We start from the raw sequence: 7,077 nt of genomic DNA, 5'->3' as shown, positions 1-7,077 counted from the left end.
TCTCTGTGCCGCCTGGATCTTGATGCTTGTTTCCTTCCCCAAATTAGGGATGTTCTCTACTATAATTTTCTCCAATATACCTTCTGCCCCCTCTCTCTTTCTTCTTCTTCTGGAATCCCAATTATCCTAATGTTGTTTTGCTTTATTGTATCACTTATCTCTCTGATTCTCTCCTCATGATCCAGTAGTTGTTTATCTCTTTTTCTCAGCTTCTGTATTTGCCATCATTTGTTCTTCTATATCACTAATTCTCTCTTCTGTCTCCTTTATCTTAACAGTTAGAGCTTCTATTTTGTTTGCACCTCATTAATAGCCTTTTTGATTTTGACTTGGTTAGATTTTAGTTCTTTCATTTCTCCAGAAGGAGATTCTCTAATATCTTCTATGCTTTTATGAAGCCCAACTAGGATGTTTATAATTGTCATTCTGAACTCGAGTTCTGACATCTTACTAATGTCTGCATTAATTTGGTCCCTGGCAGTTGGTACTTCCTCTTTTTCTTTCTTTCTTTTTTTTTTAGATGAGGTTTTCTGTCTTGTCATTTTGTCCAGAGGAGAATAAATGAATGAGAGAAAAAAATGCTAAAAAAGTGCTAAAAGGGTAACAACAGCCCCCCAAAAATATACACTAAACAAATCAGAAGAGACCTAAACAAGGGGGAATAGAAAGGGGGAAATAAAAATATGATCAGACTGGTGAATAGAACATAGCCACACACTAGATTTTGGGTGTATTTTGGTCTGTTAGAAGAATTTGTCTCACAAAATTTTAAAGAAAGAAAAACTTATATATATACAAAATAAGGGTTAATGCAATGAAGGGATGGAATATGACTGTAAAGATGAAAATTAAAAAAGACTTTAAAAAAAGAATTGATAAGATAAGAAGTTGGTTGAAAAAATGAAAAAAATAGGAGGATGAATGTGATCAGGCAGGAGACTAGGACAAAGTCATACACTAGATTTAGGGTATAATTTGTTCTGTTAGAAGAAACTGATTTTAAAATTTTAAAGAAAGAAAAACTTATGTATATATAGAATATGACTGTAAAAATGAAAAATTACAAGGATTATAAAAAAGGAATTGATAAGATGCTAGTTGAAAAAGGAAAGAAGAAAAATTCAACTAAAAAATAGAAAAAGAAAAAATAAAGACAATTTAAAAAATTAACTTTGAAAGACTAAAGCATCATGGGAAAAAGCCATGAATCCTATGTAACCCAGGGTTTTGCCATTCTCACTGATCAGTTAACTTGGTCTTGGCTGGATGTTCTTGCTGATCTTCTGAGGGAGAGGCCTTTTGCAGTGATTCTCAAATGTCTTTGCCTGAGGCGGAATTACACCACCATTGTCAGGGGCCAGGCTAAGTAATCTGCTTGGGTTTGCTCTCGGTAGCTTTTGTTCCATGAGAGCTTTCTTTACAGCTTTGGAGGACCAGAGTGAAATTGATGGCCTCTCAATCTCTGGTCCTCGAGGAGTCGAGAACTTAGGGCCCCACTCCTCAGTAAGCCCTCAGAGAAAAGCAGTCAATCACTCCTGTCTCCCTGTTCTCAGGCCGCACTCCATGCTCACCCAGCCTGTGACCGAGCATTTCTATCTTTGGCACACGACCCCATGTGGAGTCTCCAAACCCAGCAGATCTCTGTGGTGCGCTCCAGCACTGCTCCTCCCAGGGGAGGAAGGGGAGTCTCTCCGGATCTGCTGCTTGTTGGGTCCCTGCTGCAGGAGCAGTGGCCCAACTGTGCTGCAGATCACAGTTTATGGCAACCCCAAGCTGAGAGCCCGCTCCTCGGCTCTGTCTCTGCAGCCGGCTTCCCTGCTCCAATCCCTGGGAGCTCTGCCACACTCAGGCACCCCTGGTCTTTCTGTGACCCCGAGGGTCATGAGACCACACTGCCCTAGCAAGGGTTCCACTCCCCACCTAGCCACTGGAGTGACATCCCTCAGTGGGGCAGACTTCTAAAAGTTCCGATTTTGTGCTCTGCTGCTTTATCACTTGCTGGTAGCTGGCTGATGGAGGCTCCCTCACCCCGTGGTCTATCTTCCTAAATATCGCCTTGGATTCACTTCTCCATACATCCTACCTTCCAGAAAGTGGTCGCTTTTCTGTTCAGAGAGTTGCTGCTATTCTTTTCTTCAATCTCCTGTTGAGTTTATAGGTGTTCTGAATGGTTTGATAACTATCTAGGTGAATTCCTGGGACCAGATGAAATTTAGGTCAGCTACTCCTCCACCATCTTGCCTCTCCCCAACAGAAATGTTTTTAACCCAATCTAATTACCATCAATAAATCTACATATCCTGCCTAGATTTTCTAAGACTCGAGTGATTATTTTGCTAGTCAGCTTATCCCACAGTATCTGATACATCAAAGGGTCTTGATAAAAAAGAAAAAAAAATATCTGAATGAATAAACTATATTACATCCTCCATTATATAGTACTTCTGTACCTTGTATTCTGCTCCTGTGTTGCACCTAGTAGACTCTATCAGGGGTCAGTAAAGAGTCATCTAATAAATAATTTAGACTTTGCAGATCATATAATTTCCATGGAAACTTCTCAGCTCTGCAATCATAATGCAAAGGCAGCCTTAGATAACATGTAAACAAATTATCTAGGTTGTATTAAAAAAAAAGAAAAGAGAGAGAGAAAGAAGGAAGGAAGGAAGGAAGGAAGAGAAAGAAAGAAAGAAAGAAAGAAAGAAAGAAAGAAAGAAAGAAAGAAAGAAAGAAAGAAAAAGAAAAAAAGAAAGAAAGAATGGAAGGGAGGGAGGGAGGGAGGGAGGAAGGAAGGAAGGAAGGAAGGAAAGAAGAAGAAATTATTTGTAGACTCTGAAATTTATTTATAGGCTAAAACTTTGTAGACACTGAAATTTGCATTTCATGTAATTTGAAAGTGTCGTGATACACTACTCTTTGTTTGATTCTTTTCAGCCATTAGAAAATGTATAAAAAAAATTCATAGCTTGTGTACTGTTCAAACACAAACAACAGGCCAGTTCTGAACTATGGCCTAAGGTTTCCCAAACCCTTGTCTCTATCATTTTTTTTTGTTTATATACCAATCATCTTTCTTAAAATGTATAATGCTTTTGAACAGTTACTATCTATGTAACCCCATCATCTAATTATACATCGGTAGATTTATAATTGGATCCCAAATACAGATGTCATGTGATTTAAACCAAGACACATTCCACTTAAATGAATTCACATAACTGACTCTTAATGCAAACATCCCTATTTTAACAATTTTGAATGGAAAATGTCTTAAGTCATATGTACATATTATTTTGACCTTTAAAGAGAGTTTCTTTTATGCTGAAACAAAGGAAAAATTGTATTTACGATATAGCAAAGTTCCCTGCAATTTGAAGGCATTTATCTTCATAACTATGCCACAATTTCCTCAAAATCGCAGATTATCCTTAATTAAGCTAGTATGTGCCGTTTCTAAAACAAGGCTAGAACAGAGAAGACACTTAGTAGATAGTGATTGACACTATCTGACACTTTATACCTAAAGTAAAAATGAGGCTATACAGAAAAATATAGAAAAAAATACAGAGTCAAAATGTCTATATCACTACACATATATGCAACATTGAAGATATTTTTTTCTAAATTCTACAGGTTTGAGTGATTAAAAACTCTAAGTTTTGGGGCGCCTGGGTGGCTCAGTTGGTTAAGTGACGGCCTTCGGCTCAGGTCATGATCCTGAAGTCCCGGGATCGAGTCCCGCATCGGGCTTCCTGCTCAGCGGGGAGTCTGCTTCTCCCTCTGACCCTCTTCCCTCTCATGCTTTCTATCTCTCATTCTCTCTCTCTCTCAAATAAATAAATAAAATCTTAAAAAAAAAAACTCTAAGTTTTTCATTGAAAGTGAGAGGTGGCATATTTAATTTTTAATAAAGATAAAAATAATTAAGATAATGGATTTTATTCAATATGTTTGATCATAACTTTTATTATTCTTGGTCATGCATGATTTCTTAGTGGACATAATGTCAGAGAAAAATCGGAGGAAAAATTTAAAGTCATCAATAGATTTGGTTTTATTCCATTACCCTCTTTAGCATCCTCTCTCCACCCTCCCCCAAATGAACAATAATCCAGCAACCTACAAAATTTCCCAAGCTGCTGCTTCAAATCTGCTCTGGGTTTTTTTCTTCCCACTAGTCGACACACCCCCTGCTGGCTCTAGGCTAACATTCATTCCACCTTATTAGAAATACCAATAAAAAGCAAATTATAGATGTTTTCGACCGTATTTTCTATGCTGATTTAAATGCAAAAGGGACAAAAGGACATAAATGCTAAGGATTAGGTTACATAATAAAATAATCTTTTGAAATCAGCCCTTTCTCCTTCCAAATAAATCTATTTCCTGAAAAATATACCTTTAGGAAATGTTAAAATTTTGTAGAAGAATTTTCATAGTAGTGCTTACCACAGGTCTTATGTTCAGATGTCAGCCTGACTTACTTAAAGATCAGGGGAGTACCTGGAACTGAAGAGATTACCGCTGCTCTTCATTAATTTTCTTTAACCAAGTTAGTAAGAGCAAGTTGGCTTTAGAGACAGCTATTCCCTGAGAGACAGAAGCAGGGCAGTCGTAACCCAAAGAATTTTTTTTTTTATAGTAGAAATCAAATTGTTGGTCATACTGGAGATCATATGAGCAAGTTAAATGGCATATCTTAATTGTTTTTATCTTTATTAAAAAATAAATATGCCACATATGCCACACACACACACACACACACACACACACACACACACGATTAATAGATGTATTTCATTTCTAAGCATTGGTGGTACTAGTGAGGACATGCTATACCTAAACTCTGGAACCAGAACCTCTGCATTTCAGCGCACTAGCTTTGTGTTTTGGACAATGTTACTTAAATTTCACGACCCTCAGTATCCTCATCTGCCAAATGTAGCTAATGATATTTCCTTCAGAATTTTGCCATGAATTCTAAAAAGAGAAAACAAAGTCACAATGCCTACTGCAGGTTAATATTTAATACATGTCCTGTTTTCCTCTAGAGAACCTAACTAGCAGTGGCTTGAACAATACGGACATTTATTGTTCCAGAGTAGAAGCAACTCAATATTGTCATCAATACCCATGACATGTCTGTTTTTGGCCATGTCATTGTCCGGGCCATCCCATCATATTCCCAAGCTGCTACTAGAGTTACAAACCTTATGCCCTCATGAGATATTGACAATGCAGTGGGGAAAGCTGCAGGGACAACAGGATTTTTATTCGTGCTCCTCTCCCTCTTCTGAGAAGAAAAGCTCTCCTTCCCATTGTATGTTATTGGTCAGAAGTGGGTCACAAGGCAAGTACCAGATGATCACTCTCAAAGTGAAATGTACTTGTAAAGGCTTAGTCAAATCGTGATTCCTTGGATAGTCTGTTTTGCCATCAAGGAAGAAGTTGCAAATGGTTGTTGGTCAAGAAACCAATGATGTCTGTCACTTCAGTGGGCTTGAAAACTATAGATTTAGTGGTTTCTCTCCTATAAGCATCCATTACTTATGTTTGCATACATTATCTCCCTATCTAGAAATTGAGAGAAGTGTAAGAACCTTGAAGACAGGACCAGGCCAACTCTTTCTATGGCACCTATTTAATCAAAAGGAATGATACATGTCTAGGCACATTAACGTTGCTCAGTAAATTAATGGTGGTTGATTGAATTATTGTGATGCCTTTAAGCAATGAATTATGTATATTTCCCATAGAATGGGTAAAGTTTTTAGATACTCACATGTATTTTTACTCCAGAGATGAACTGGCAGATAAAATGCATGAGAAATCCAGTGGTTAGAGACTGAATAAATGGTCTTCTTTGGACTAAGGCATGCTATGTATAACTTGTGCCTATATAATAAAAATGTTTTTACATGTATAATTCTATTCACCATGCCAAAATACCTAAGCCAGAAATTATCATAATTTACAGATGTGGAAGCTGAATCTCAAAAGATCACATTATTTACTCGAGTTCTCGTACCTAGTAAGCTGCAAAGTCAAGGCTAATGTTCAGGTTTTCTTTCTTTTTTTTTTTAAGATTTTATTTATTTGAGAGAGAATGAGAGATAGAGAGCACGAGAGGGAAGAGGGTCAGAGGGAGAAGCAGACTCCCTGCCGAGCAGGGAGCCCGATGTGGGACTCGATCCTGGGACTCCAGGATCATGACCTGAGCCGAAGGCAGTCGCTTAACCAACTGAGCCACCCAGGCGCCCAAATGTTCAGGTTTTCTGATTCTAAGCTCAGAACACTTTTCATTAAACTCCAAACAGGTTTGTCCTGAAACATGATATATACCACAAATGACTTCTCAGGGATGGTAAGGAGGACTCCCCTCAGAAAGAGCCAGAACTAAGTGAAGAAGAAAGATCTTTTTCTTGACATGTGTTTCTGGATGTGCCATGCCTGGGATTGTACAAATATAATTACATACATACGTTAGAGGGTGAATTCCTCCCCCCAAAAAAATAAATCCAAGTATTTGGAAATATACATCTAGGAAAAATGAACTTTAAAGGTATTAACCTAAACTGCATTCTTGTTGATTTTGCATGTAATTGACATCTTGATTTGCAAAGTAAAGAAGAGTAAATGCCCTCAAAGGAGCCTCTGAATTCTGGTACAATGGGTGAATAGGGGTGAGGGTAGGGGGTAGATGTAGCCTTTTAAAAAGCTGACAAGGCCTTTTTGTAGCTAATATTATTCATTCATCAGATTTTTTTTTGAAAACCTAGATGTATGCTGAAGACTCAGAATTGAACATTCATTGATAAATTACTCCTGTGAAACTACTCAGAGTTAGGAAAACATATGTGAACAGAAATATTGCACAGTAATCACTAAAGACTTCAAGGGAGTTGTGGTAGCTGAATTTGGAGTGGGATGGTGAGCAAAAATTAGCCATTTAGGATGAAGTAATCCATAGAAGGAAGAAAGAGTAATATGTGTAAACAGCAAGAAATATTACCAGCTGAGAAACATGCATTGGTACATAACATAGGTACTTGAATAACAATCTTCATGGCCCAGGGT

Source organism: Zalophus californianus, chromosome 3 (assembly GCF_009762305.2).
Source record: "Zalophus californianus isolate mZalCal1 chromosome 3, mZalCal1.pri.v2, whole genome shotgun sequence".
In the NCBI taxonomy this organism is placed as follows: Eukaryota; Metazoa; Chordata; class Mammalia; order Carnivora; family Otariidae; genus Zalophus; species Zalophus californianus.
This window is presented reverse-complemented; position numbering follows the sequence as displayed.